General features: G+C 36.8%; 1 protein-coding gene across 1 annotated transcript in view; it reads right to left on the reverse strand.

Moving 5' to 3' along the window:
* KIAA0825 (KIAA0825 ortholog) overlaps positions 1–14,642 on the reverse strand; it is a 407,465-nt gene that overhangs the window by 326,523 nt on the left and 66,300 nt on the right. The gene's annotated exons all lie outside the window — the stretch shown is intronic.

Genomic DNA, 14,642 nt, shown 5'->3' on the forward strand with positions numbered 1-14,642 from the left:
AAGTCTGACACAAGATTGGCATATATTTTCTTAATTTACGTAAGCACTTCTATGGACTGAGAAACACGATGCCCAAAGCACATACCTTGACTCTAGGGACTGGTTATCAAAGGTTTTTATTATAGCATCCTCCTGTGTCTCACTCAGTCAAACCTAATAGATTACAGCAATGTGAACTGGAAAGGCTCAGCCGTTAGTTTACCTAAATCTATTTCAATCAAGACTCAGCTTTTAGGCTAATCTCTAACATGTGAATCTGGGTAGAGGCCAATAACTACAACTTATAAATAGAGTAAAGCCTTCAGAGAGCTAGATATTTTAGTAATTTGTCCAAACACTGATAAAGGGATTGAGCAGTTGCTTTTCAGAGGACCTCCCTCATTGATACAAACTAGGACAGTTGAGCTGGCTTTTAAATCATTTTGGAACAAGTTTTAAAATGACAGAATTCACCTGTACCTGATGTTGTTTTTATGTGGCTAAATATCTTGTCATTCTGCCATTCACCACTGTCTATACATCTTGCTTTAAAAGTCTGAAGTCTAGAGATTTATCGCCTGATTATTATTCAATGTGAATACTTTCAAAATTTAAGATGAGTATCAGTTTGGCAATTTATCTTCTTTAACTGAGGTCAAAATTAATTTAAAAATTAATTTTCAACATCGAAAAGGTAACATATTATTTTCATATATGTGTAGTAACACTGCTGATGGAGATGGTGATCTTGGGTAGGAGGAGGTCTATATATATCCTCAGACTTAAATGATGCAAGATCTTGATCTAGCTTTTCAGAAATAACATGATACTTCTCTTTATTCTGGTTTAAGTGTTTTCTGTTTTACTGTAAGTTGCTTCTAATTTTCTTTAGAAACAAGGTCAGTCGTAAAAATATAACCAAGGTTATTCAGCAAATAGAAATCCAGTTAGCACATTCATTAACCAAAAATGTCAAAAGTCTAATGTAGATGTAGAATCTCTGCCCTAAACAGTTTAAATTCCCAAATTTACACCATTAGTTGGCTTAGCAAGGACTTTCTAAAAGCATATTCTTAAGTTTATTTGTAATATTAAAACTACTGAAAATACCCTAAATTTCCATCAATAGGAGAATAGTTATATTCATTCCGTGAAATAGTCATGAAAATAAACTAGAAATACAGTTATCAACATAGATGAATCTAACAAATGTAATGTTGAGAGGGAAAAAGGTATAAATGAATACAAACCATTCAGTAGTTTGAAAACATGCCACATGATCCTACATGTTGTTCAGGATTATAAAAATATGTAGTAAAAGTGTAAAGAACTGTGCTGGAAAAAGGAGTAAAATCTATAAAAATGCTGAATCACTGTGATGTACACCTGAAACTAATACAGTATTTTATTTTATTTTCATTTTTGAATTTTAATTTATTTTTTTTATACTGCAGGTTCTTATTAGTCATCAATTTTATACACATCAGTGTATACATGTCAATCCCAATAGTCCAATTCAGCACACCACCATCCCCACCCCTCCCGTGGCTTTCCCCGCCCGGTGTCCATACGTCTGTTCTCTACATCTGTGTCTAAACTTCTGCCCTGCAAACCAGTTCATCTGTACCATTCTTCTAGGTTCCACTTACATGCGTTAATATATGATATTTGTTTTTCTCTTTCTGACTTACTTCACTCTGTATGAGAGTCTCTAGATCCATCCACGTCTCAACAAATGACTCAATTTTGTTCCTTTTTATGGCTGAGTAATATTCCATTGTTTATATGTACCACAACTTCTTTACCCATTCGTCTGTCGATGGACATTTAGGTTGCTTCCATGACCTGGCTATTGTAAATAGTGCTGCAATGAACATTGGGGTGCATGTGTCTTTTTGAATTATGGTTTTCTCTGGGTATATGCCCAGTAGTGGGATTGCTGGATCATATGGTAATTCTATTTTTAGTTTTTTAAGCGACCTCCATACTGTTCTGCATAGTGGCTGTATCAATTTACATTCCCACCAACAGTACAACAGGGTTCCCTTTTCTCCACACCCTCTCCAGCATTTGTTATTTGTAGATTTTCTGATGATGCCCATTCTAACTGGTGTGAGGTGATACCTCATTGTAGTTTTGATATTCATTTCTCTAATAATTAGTGATGTTGAGCAGCTTTTCATGTGCTTCTTGGCCATCTGTATGTCTTCTTTGGAGAAATGTCTATTTAGGTCTTCTGCCCATTTTTGGATTGGATTGTTTGTTTAATATTCAGCTGCATGAGCTGTTTATATATTTGGGAGATTAATCCTTTGTCCATTGATTCATTTGCAAATATTTTCTCCCATTCTCAGGGTTGTCTTTTCGTCTTGTCTATGGTTTCCTTTTCTGTGCAAAAGCTTTGAAGTTTCATTAGGCCCCATTTGTTTATTTTTGGTTTTATTTCCATTACTCTAGGAGGTGGATCAAAAGAGATCTTGCTGTGATTTATGTCAAAGAGTGTTCTTCCTATGCTTTCCACTAAGAGTTTTATAGTGTCCGGTCTTACATTTAGGTCTTTAATCCATCTTGAGTTTATTTTTGTGTATGGTGTTAGGGAGTGTTCTGATTTCATTCTTTTACATGTAGCTGTCCAGTTTTCCCAGCACCACTTATTGAAGACACTGTCTTTTCTCCATTGTATATCTTTGCCTCCTTTGTCATAGATTAGTTGACCATAGGTGCGTGGTTTATCGCTGGGCTTTCTATCTTGTTCCATTGATCTATGTTTCTGTTTTTGTGCCAGTACCATATTGTCTTGATTACTGTAGCTTTGGAGTATAGTCTGAATTCAGGGAGTCTGATTCTTCCAGCTCCTTTTTCCCTCAAGACTGCTTTGGCTATTCAGGGTCTTCTGTGTCTCCATACAAATTTTAAGATTTTTTGTTCTAGTTCCGTAAAAAATGCCACTGGTAATTTGATAGGGATTGCATTGAATCTGTAGATTGCTTTGGGTAGCATAGTCATTTTCACAATATTGTTTCTTCCAATCCAAGAACATGGTATACCTCTCCATCTGTTGGTATCATCTTTAATTTCTTTCATCAGTGTCTTATAGTTATCTGCATACAGGTCTTTTGTCTCCCTAGGTAGGTTTAGTCCTAGGTATTGTATTCTTTTTCTTGCAATGGTAAATGGGACTGTTTCCATAATTTCTCTTTCAGATTTTTCATCATTAGTATATAGGAATGCAAGAGATTTCTGTGTATTAATTTTGTATCCTGCAACTTTACCAAATTCATTGATTAGCTCTAGTCGTTTTCTGGTGGCATTTATAGGATTCTCTATGTATAGTATCAGGTCATCTGCAAACAGTGACTGTTTTACTTCTGCTTTTCAAATTTGTATTCCTTTTATTTCTTTTTCTTCTCTGATAGCCGTGGCTAGGACTTCCAAAACTATGTTGAATAACAGTGGTGAGAGTGGACATCCTTGTCCTGTTCCTGATCTTAGAGGAAATGCTTTCAGTTTTTCACCATTGAGAAGGATGTTTGCTGTGGGTTTGTTGTATATGGCCTTTATTATGTTGAGGAAGGTTCCCTCTATGCCCACTTTCTGGAGAGTTTGTATCATAAATGGGTGTTTAATTTTGTCAAAAGCTTTTTCTGCATCTATTAAGATGATCATATGGTTTTCTTTCTTCAATTTGTTAATACGGTGTATCACATTGATTTGCATGTACTGAAGAATCCTTCATCCCTGGGATAAATCCCACTTGATCATGGTGTATGATCCTTTTAATGTGCTGTTGGATTCTGTTTGCTAGTATTTTGTTGAGGATTTTTGCATCTATCTTCATCAGTGATATTGGTCTGTAATTTTCTTTTTTTGTAGTACCTTTGTCTGGTTTTGGTATCAAGGTGATGGTGGCCTCATAGAATCGAGTTTGGGAGTGCTCCTTCCTCTGCAATTTTTTGGAAGAGTTTGAGAAGGATGGGTGTTACCTCTTCTCTAAATGTTTGATAGAATTCATGTGTGAAGCCATCTGGTCCTGGACTTTTGTTTGTTGGAAGATTTTTAATCACAGTTTCAATTTCATTACTTGTGATTGGTTTGTTCATATTTTCTATTTCTTCCTGGTTCAGTCTTGGAAAGTGATACCTTTCCAAGAATTTATCCATTTCTTCCAGGTTGTCCATTTTATTGGCATAGAGTTGCTTGTAGTAGTCTCTTAGGATGCTTTGTATTTCCGCGGTGTCTGTTGTAACTTCTCCTTTTTCATTTCTAATTTTATTGATTTGAGTCCTCTCCCTCTTTTTTTTTTTTTTTTCCGGTACGCGGGCCTCTCACTGTTGTGGCCTCTCCCATTGCGGAGCACAGGCTCCGGATGCGCAGGGTCAGCGGCCATGGCTCAGGGGCCTAGGCGCTCCACGGCATGTGGGATCTTCCCGGACCGGGGCACGAACCTGTGTCCCCTGCATTGGCAGGCGGACTCTCAACTGCTGAGCCACCAGGGAAGCCCCCCTCCCTCTTTTTCTTGATGAGTCTGGCTAATGGTTTATCAATTTTGCTTACCTTCTCAAAGAACCAGCTTTTAGTTTTATTGATCTTTGCTATTGTTTTCTTTGTTTCTATTTCATTTATTTCTGCTCTGATCTTTATGATTTCTTTCCTTCTGCTAACTTTCAGTATTGTTTGTTCTTCTTTCTCTATTTCCTTTAGGTGTAAGATTAGATTACTTGAGATTTTTCTTGTTTCTTGACGTAGGCTTGTATAGCTATAAGATTGCCTCTTAGAACTGCTTTTGCTGCATCCCATAGGTTTTGGATCGTCGTGTTTTCGTTGGCATTTATCTCTAGGTATTTTTTGATTTCCTCTTCAATTTCTTCAGTGATCTCTTGGTTATCTAGTAACGTATTGTTTAGCCTCCATGTGTTTGTGTTTTTTACGTTCTTTTCCCTGTAATTCATCTCTAATCTCATAGCATTGTGGTCAGAAAAGATGCTTGATATGCTTTCAATTTTCTTAAATTTACTGAGGCTTGATTTGTGACCCAAGATGTGATCTATCCTGGAGAATGTTCCATGTGCACTTGAGAAGAAAGTGTAATCTGCTTTTTTTGGATGGAATGTCCTATAAATATCAATTAAATCTATCTGGTCTATTGTGTCATTTAAAGCTTGTGTTTCCTTATTTATTTTCATTTTGGATGATCTGTCCATTGGTGTAAAAGTCCCCCACTATTATTGTGTTACTGTGGATTTCCTATTTTATAGCTGTTAGCAGTTGCCTTATGTATTGAAGTGCTCCTATGTTGGGTCCGTATATATTTACAATTGTTCTATCTTCTTCTTGGATTGATCCCTTCATCACTATGCAGTGTCCTTCCTTGTCTTTTCTAACATTCTTTATTTTAAAGTCTATTTTATCTGATATGAGTATTGCTACTCCAGCTTTCTTTTGATTTCCATTTGCAGGGAATATCTTTTTCCATCCCCTCATTTTCAGTCTGTATGTATCCCTAGTTCTGAAGTGGGTCTCTTGTAGACAGCATATATATGGGTCTTGTTTTTGTACAGATTCAGCAAGCCTGTGTCTTTTGGTTGGAGCATTTAATCCATTCACATTTAAGGTAATTATCAATATGTATGTTCCTATGACTATTTTCTTAGTTGTTTTGGGTTTGTTTTTGTAGGTCCTTTTCTTCTCTTGTGTTTCCCACTTAGAGAAGTTCCTTTAGCATTTGTTGTATAGCTGGCTTGGTGGTACTGAATTCTCTTAGCTTTTGCTTGTCTGTAAAGCTTTTGATTTCTCCATCAAACCTGAATGAGATCCTTGCCGGGTAGAGTAATCTTGGTTGTAGGTTCTTCCCTTTCATCACTTTAAGTATGTCGAGCCACTCCCTTGTGGCTTGTAGAGTTTCTGCTGAGAAATCATTTGTTAACCTTATGGGAGTTCCCTTGTATGTTATTTGTCATTTTTCCCTTGCTGCTTTCAATAATTTTTCTTTGTCTTTAATTTTTGCCAGTTTGATTACTGTGTGTCTCGGCGTGTTTCTCCCTGGGTTTATCCTGTATGGGACTCGCTGTGCTTCCTGGACTTGGGTGGCTATTTCCTTTCCCATGTTAGGGAAGTTTTCAACTATAATCTCTTCAAATATTTTCTCTGGTCCTTTCTCTCTCTCTTCTCCTTTTGGGACCCCTATAATGCGAATGTTGTTGCATTTAATGTTGTCACAGAGGTCTCTTAGGCTGTCTTCATTTCTTTTCATTCTTTTTTCTTTAGTCTGTTCCGCAGCAGTGAATTTCACCATTCTGTCCTCCAGGTCACTTATCCGTTCTTCTGCCTTGCCTTTGTTATTCTGCTATTGATTCCTTCTAGTGTACTTTTCATTTCAGTTATTGTATTGTTCATCCCTGTTTGTTTGTTAATTCTTCTAGGTCTTTGTTAAACATTTCTTGCATCTTCTCGATCTTTGCCTCCATTCTTTTTCCCAGGAACTGGATCATGTTCACTATCATTATTCTGAATTCTTTTTCTGGAAGGTTGCCTATCTCCACTTCATTTAGTTGTTTTTCTGGGGTTTTATCTTGTTCCTTCATCTGGTACATAGCCCTCTGCCTTTTCGTCTTGTCTATCTTTTTGTGAATGTGGTTTTTGTTCCACAGGCTGCAGGATTGTAGTTCTTCTTGCTTCTGCTGTCTGCCCTCTGGTGGATGAGGCTATCTAAGAGGCTTGTGTAAGTTTCCTGATGGGAGGGACTGGTGGTGGGTAGAGCTGACTGTTGCTCTGGTGGGCAGAGCTCAGTAAAACTTTAAGCGGCTTGACTGTTAATGGATGGGGCTGGGTTCCCTCCTTGTTGGTTGTTTGGCCTGAGGCAACCCAACACTGGAGCCTACCTGGGCTCTTTGGTGGAGCTAATGACAGACTCTGGGAGGGTTCACACCAAGGAGTACTTCCCAGAACTTCTCCTGCCAGTGTCCTTGTTCCCACGGTGTGCCACAGCCACCCCCCGCCTCTGTAGGAGACCCTCCAACGCTAGCAGGTAGGTCTGGTTAAGTCTCCCCTGGGGTCACTGCTCCTTCCCCTTGGTCCCGATGCACACACTACTTTGTGTGTGCCCTCCAAGAGTGGAGTCCCTGTTTCCCCCAGTCCTGTCGAAGTCCTGCAATCAAATCCCACTAGGCTCCAAAGTCTGATTCTCTAGGAATTCATCCTCCCGTTGCTGGACCCCCAGGTTGGGAAGCCTGACGTGGGGCTCAGAACCTTCACTCCAGTGGGTGGACTGCTGTGGTATAAGTGTTCTCCAGTCTGTTAGTCACCCACCCAGCAGTTATGGGATTTGATTTTACTGTGATTGCGCTCCTCCTTCCGTCTCATTGTGGTTTCTCCTTTGTCTTTGGATGTGGGGTATCTCTTTTGGCGAGTTCCAGTGTCTTCCTGTCGATCATTGTCCAGCAGCTAGTTGTGATTCTGGTATTGTCACAAGAGGGAGTGAGAGCACGTCCTTCTACTCTGCCATCTTTGTTCCTCTACTCTAATACAGTATTTTAAATCAACTATACTTTAATAATAAATACGTACTTACATACATACATTTAAAAAAAAAAAAGAAATGTGCTGGAATGAGCAACATCACCAAATGCAGGGTGGGGTGGAAGTGGGATGAGACTGGGGAGATGCACATAGTGAGTTTCAGCACTAGTGGTAATGTTTTATTCCTTATACTGGATGGTGGGCACATGAATGTTTATCATAGTACTCTTTATGCCTTTTCATATGTCTCAACACTACTTAGTAAATTTGAACCCCAGCGTGCTTTAATTATAATGACTGAATTATCCAAGTTAATGGTGTGTGCAAGTGGATGCATTACCAAGAGGCTGTGTGTAAATCAATTTATAAACCATTTTTAAGATGCAACATGCAGTATGCTTTTTAAAAGGATATCTGTGGTAATTTTCTCATTCAACATTCAATCCTAGGTTCTTTGAGTGTGCAAATTACTTATTGAATGAAGGCATATTTGATAAACATTAACTGAATACTGAATATGTAGTAGGCACTGTGATATATACTAAGGGCCTAAACATGAATAAGACATGGTCCCATCCCTAAAGGAATTCTTTCTAGTGAGAGAGATAAGCCTGTAAATGGATAACTACATTACAGTAAGACTTGATAAGAGGTGTGAGTATGATGTGCTAAGTGAGTACAATAGAGTACAACAGGAGGGAGCCGTTCGATGTGCCTCTGGGAGGTGTAGAAAAGGCTTCTCCCTGTAGAAAAGGAGATTATATGCAAGGATATTGATGCTTTAAGAAAACTAATGAAATCATTGTGCTTAGAAGTCCCTGATCCCTGACCCCTGATAATTCACTGCTGATCATCTGATCTCACTGCCATGTCACTTTAAAATGATCAATATATTTATCTGGATGATAAAAAATATGAATTTATTATTTTGGTCACAACTAAATTTATGCATATATGTATGTGTGTATGTATATATGTACTATCTTACTCCAAAAGGACAGAGATGTCCTATAACTAAACAGACAGCACTAATCAACAACAGCACAAGAGATGAATAATATTGGGCTGGTGTAGTTAAGGACAGCAAGAGGAACTGAGAAAAAGAGAATAATTATGACATAAAATCTTGGCACTTAAGCTGACTGTAAAAATTCTTTCAAGATTAAAAACACATAGTCTTTATTATTCCATCACAGAAAAGTTCAAAGAGAAAAAAATGTATGTTCTACTGGTAAAAATTATTAGAACTTCTTTGATGTAAAGGTTGTAGAGAACATATAGGTTTGCTTTCATAGGTTAGACTTTTTATTCTTATTTTTTTAGATCAAGGTAGAGGTGTCAAAAATGGCAGAGATTAAAGACTATTTCTACTGTGTGAGAAATGTAAACATTAATTTTTTTTTTTTAAGATTTTACACTTTTGGTGCTCTTGTTTATACTTTTCACCAACATAAATTCAGTCTAAGGAAAAGGCTTTTTCAATTCTATCATATGTTTTAAAACACCAAGAAATAGTTGTGAGGTAAATAAGAGTTTTTTTGTTTTTAGATAAGTCTAGCTCATCTAAAGAGATTATTAAAATTCCTTGGAATTAACAGTAATTATTAGGGAAGAGGGCTGATGTATAAAAACCAGTATGTAATTAAAAAGTAAGTCAGCCATGAAATAAAAACTTATTTTCCTGAGACAAAGATATTTCTCGATAATATTTTTTAAAAGGCTGAGAAAAGGGTTTATAAAACAACTACTTTAATGAAAGTGTAGTAAGAAATTAGATATTTTTGCTGAACTATTTTCGATTTCAGAGACGTTTTGGTTATTTCAAAAAGTTTTAACTACACTTTCAGGAAAAAAACATCGTTGTCCCCAAACTCTGTTAATAATACTCTCATTAAGTCTTTCTCAAATGAATCTTCCCCTTTCCATTCCTACTGTGAAAGACAGGGCTCAGGATCTTATCATCTCTCATGTGGACTACAGAAATAGCTTCCCAAGATTCCCATCTATTGTCAACCTTCCTTTTGTTCGGAGTTATTCTCTGAGGAAGACAGTATGAAAGGAAACCTTAGAGTTAGGACCCTCCATTATTTGTTGCTTTACATCACCAATCCTTACCACAAAAGTTTACAGAGGCTCTAGAATGGTCCAGATTGCTTCAGGAAAGTTCAGACCCTGTGTAGGGCTGTGCCAATCTAAAAAATCTGAAGCGCTCCCCAAAGAGTCAACCAATTGTGAAATACTCCCCAACTTCCAGTCAATGACGGGTAGTCCTGGCAGTACTGTAGTGAGCCTGGCATCATATTCCAAGGCACAGTTTTCATTCTTAAATTTACATCTGACTTCGGACCCCTTTCCCTAGACTATAGTGATGATGGGAGCTCCATGGAAGTGGCACAGGGCTGTGTTAACAACATAAAGAACATTTCCCAGAAATGTTCTATAGGGGTATTAGGACATGGCAGTTTAATACCCATGAGAAGCAAGGGTAAGTTAACGTGCTTTCTTTTTTATCTATGGAGGCTTGCCTAGCTTCCATATTCAGCACAGTTACTAAAGTCAGAATGTGGCTTATCCCAATGAAACCACACAAGTTGAAATCAGGAGAAATGCAGGGAATCTGCACCAGGTTTACTCTGTGATGATTTCCTTGATTCTCTTCCTGAGAAAGAGATTTTAAAAAAAAGAAGAGAGAGGGAGAACATACATAATAATGAAAATCAAAAATAATAATAATAATGAAAATCAGAAGAGATCTGGGAACACATCTGATTTACATCTTTATCTCCATTGCCCCGATAAATTCAATCACTAAGCCAGACAACAGAGTTGACTGCAAGTTACAAACTGAGGGTTTTAATAGTACATATGGTCACATTGTGAGGAGGCAGGACATACAGCATACAGTTTCATATACTGCCGATAGGAGAGAAGACAGCTGCAGCACTTCTGTGGAACAATTTTATAACAGCTAATTGTACAACTTCTAAGAAACCATCACATAAACTTTCCTAAGGAAGGAAGGACACACATATGCATGTGTGTGTGCAGTAATAGCAGAAAGACTGCAAATAATGTAAATGCTCATCAAGAGGGAATTGGCTTGTTCTATGGAGAGATTTTAAAAATACATTAAGTTAAAAAAATCTAATTGCAGCATATACACAAATTCCCATTTGTGTAAAAAGGGGAATATATTCTTGGGTACACACATCTATATGTAGAGAACATTTCTGGATAGTTAGACAGTAATTCACTAATATAGGGTACTTCTGAAGACCAAGACTAGGAGAGTCAGAAGAGTAAGAAAACTTTTCCTCACCTCTGCCCTTCCATACTCAACTTTTCCTTATATCTGCCTTTCTCTACCGTCTGAAATTTTTCCTGAGTATGTATTACTTTTATAATGTAAAATAGTTAATGGAAAAGAAAACTATCACATTCTACTCATCTAACTTCACACTAGCTGAAGCTAAAGCAAACACAATAGATGTCTAACAAACACATTTATTGATCATCCTCTAGCCTACTTTCTGCCAGGGCTGTTTTAGGTAATGAGAATATAATGAAGAACAGCTGGTCTTTAAAGCAGAAATAAAGGAAATAAGAATACCATTTTGCAGGCCCCCAACTCAGCTCCATCCCAAGTTCCATAAAAAGGTATTCTTAGTCATGATTCTAGAATAAAGATTGTGATTAGCAAATGCTGTGGTGTTAGTGACCCTTTTAAGACAAGGTGTTGACTGTTAAATCCTTGACAAGACTCTTTTCCGGGGAAAGCTGTCAGGGTTGGGTTAGATCTTGAGGCATCAATCATCTACAGGAAAGATGAGCCAGCCACAGCAGTCACATCTTACCAGGGCTCAGTCCCCTTTTAGTGTTTCCTCCTCTGTTCTTGACCTCACAGCTGGGCTATCTTTACCTGGCACCTCTGGTTGGTATCTCAGGGGTGGGGGGCTTACTTCCCCCTGGACCATTAACTCTGACCCTCAATGGGGAGTAGTGGCCTGACTATTGCTGGCTCAATCTCCTCATGAGGTCTAGATTCTTAGTACAATATTATTCATACTTTTGTTATTAAAACAGTTTATAAATAGGAAGACACTTACTTCCCTTTCCTTATTTCCCATGAAAAGATAATGACAATAATATTCCTTAGGAATATCCCAAACAATAATTCTTTATTGTCTTATGCCTATTTGGCCAAAAGTAGATAAAGCTAACACACATAAAGATAAAAGTTATACTTTTAAACCTGTCAAACACTTAAAATGTATGCATTACCTGAAAGAATCTCTTAACAATCATCTAGTGGACTACTGATCCCACATTTTGTGCTACTTATCTCAGCGTCCTAAAGCGTCTAATGAAAGCATCGAGGGCACACAATACAGGACTGTGGAGAAAGAAGTTGGAGCACCATACATTATTTGAATGGAGCTATTGGTGACAAAAAATGATGAGGAGGAAGTGGTCCAATATGCCACCTTGAAATAGAGCATGGTTAAATTTATATAAACCATGTATCCAATATTCTGTCACAATATAAAGTTAATGCCTTCCCTACCACCCGGACACCACCTCTCCTGGATCAAGACAAACAATATGATCCACGGTAGCACTTCGTGTTCTTTCTTTAGATAAAAAAAAAAAAAAAAAAAAGTAGAAATCCTGCACAGTGCCAGCAAAACTTACATCCTGGGGTACACACAAAGATTGTCTATAATTAAGAAACAGATAGGCAAAAGAAACTCTTAATGATGCAATTATAGCTATCCAACTGACCATTAAGAGGAGAAAAATCATTCATGCCATATTGTAAGCCCAAGAGAACTTCTAGACCTCAATACTGTGTTAAACTAATAATAAGTTCCATTCAGCTCAAAAAAGATTTCAGTGCTACATGTGGTTTTTAGTTACTGAATTGAGTCTGTGGATACAACATTCATAGTATTCCTCTTTGGCAGGTTATTTATCCTCCTGCTACCAATGTTGATATGTGTTAAAATTAAATGATTCACCATCACTGATTTCCACTATCAGACCTAAGAGTCACCTAGCTCTGACTTGAATGGAAATGAGGATGTAAAAGTGAAAATGGTCTGAGAGAATGACAGCTTCTCTTGAAGGGCAGGTGAAGGTTCAGTGACCTCTGGGCACTCTAGTCCATTCTGGTGAATCACTGCTTTGGGAAGCAAAAGACCCGGTGGCTCATAAAATCTGATGATATTAAGAAGAGGGAAGGAATTCACACTTAGAATTCAGGGTCACTGCTAGAAATACAACTTTAAAAATTCAAGGGTAAGGAAAAATACCATATTTAAAAATGAATTACTAATTTTTTTTTCTTTAAAAGTATTAGGAAAAGCCATATCATACAGATTTTCATTACTTATTCAATGTACACCACTGAGAGATAAATAGAACTGTTAGAATACAAAAATGCCAAGGGTAATTCAACTACTGCAATGTAAGTGTGGCATAACTGATTCTCCATGACATACAATTTTCTAAAAGCTATTCTGTTAGAAGGCAATAAATGAGTGCAGAAATGATTTACACTCTTCTGAAACATGGTTATTATTCAGTATTTTATTTTTAAAAATATATACACCCTATACTGTTATGTTTATTCTCTAGAGTATAATAAAAACATAATTGAATTTGATGAAAAATAGACTTGATTCTAAATGTAGCATACAGCACATACAGCTCTCCCTTATTTTATCCCCCGTGAAGATCAATGGTCACTTGAGGTGGTTTTGCTCTAGGTTTGTTTTAATATATGGGCAATAAAATATCTTTAATTTAAAAATTATATCCTTATATTCCATGTCATATTTTCTTTTTAATACTAACATCTGAATTTTGACCTAAATAACAATTTATGAATGCAAAGTACAGTATTTTAATCATTGTTTTACTTCTCAATATGATTTCTTATTGACCAGGTAGGAAAGGAAATTAACTGTAGACGGTTTAGCAAATAAAAATGAAGCAGTCTATAACAAAAGCATCAGAGCTCAGTGACTTGTATGTTTGTTTTATCTTTTTTTTTTTTTTTTTTTTGGCCGTGCCCTGCGCCATGTGGGATCTTAGTTCCCCGACCAGGGATTGAACCCATCCCTCCTGCAGTGGAAGCACAGAGTCTTAACCACTGGACTGCCAGGGAAGTCCCTCAGTGACTTGTTTTGATGGCGCCTCAAGGCCATTATGAACAAAGAAGGTTACTTTTTAGAAAATATTTAAAATTTGTTTTAATATAACCACCTCTCTCTATATATGTATAACTGAATCACTTTGCTGTACATCTGAAACTAACACAACATTGTAAATCAACTATACTTCAATTAAAAAGAATTTTTTAGTATCAGTGAAAAAAATAACCATCTTTAGAATATAGATAAGTGACTTGTTAATCTATTCAAGCTAACAGTCTTTTCATTTATAAGTTCCTTTGGGTTAGAAACTGTTTCATGAAATATTTAAATATATAATATATATAAATTAAATAAATACATAATTACTCTGAAGTTTAATATAGTGATTTTATATTTACATATACAATATAAATTATAATATACACTATAGTGTGGTTAAGTCTCATATATATGCTATTTTTTAAAAAGACACACACACACGTAGACATATAAATTAAGGGCAGATACAAATCAAAAATAAGAGACTTAATTCTCCCTGTTGAAAATAAGGGAAAAGGTTTCCCTCGTTTCCTATTTCTTAAAGTATTTACCTTAGAAACTTGCAAATGTAAGGACTTTTTGATCTCTTTAAAATGTATTCCTTGGAAGACTAGATAGACATTTTGTCAGCTTTCTCAGCCAGGACTGTCCTTCTCAAGAACCTGGGAATCATCTTTTCAAAATACAAACACCAAAGGAGATAGCCCCCCTATACCCCTGTTCCTGTGAAGAGTAGGAGCCTAACTTCAAAGGGTGCCTTGATCCAATTTGCAACACTGCTTCTTGTCATAAAGATATAAGAAGTTTGCTTCTCCTCAGGATGAAGCCAACTAGCTAACACAGGTGTTCTTTAATCATGGTAAAGTTAGGATGAACCATGTGTGAAAAAATGGGCTGTGAAATCCTCTATTTGAGGGTTAGTTATGAGATAGGAAGGAAGGGGGACAGGGC

The sequence above is a fragment of the Phocoena phocoena genome, chromosome 3 (assembly GCF_963924675.1).
Source record: "Phocoena phocoena chromosome 3, mPhoPho1.1, whole genome shotgun sequence".
Taxonomy (NCBI): Eukaryota; Metazoa; Chordata; class Mammalia; order Artiodactyla; family Phocoenidae; genus Phocoena; species Phocoena phocoena.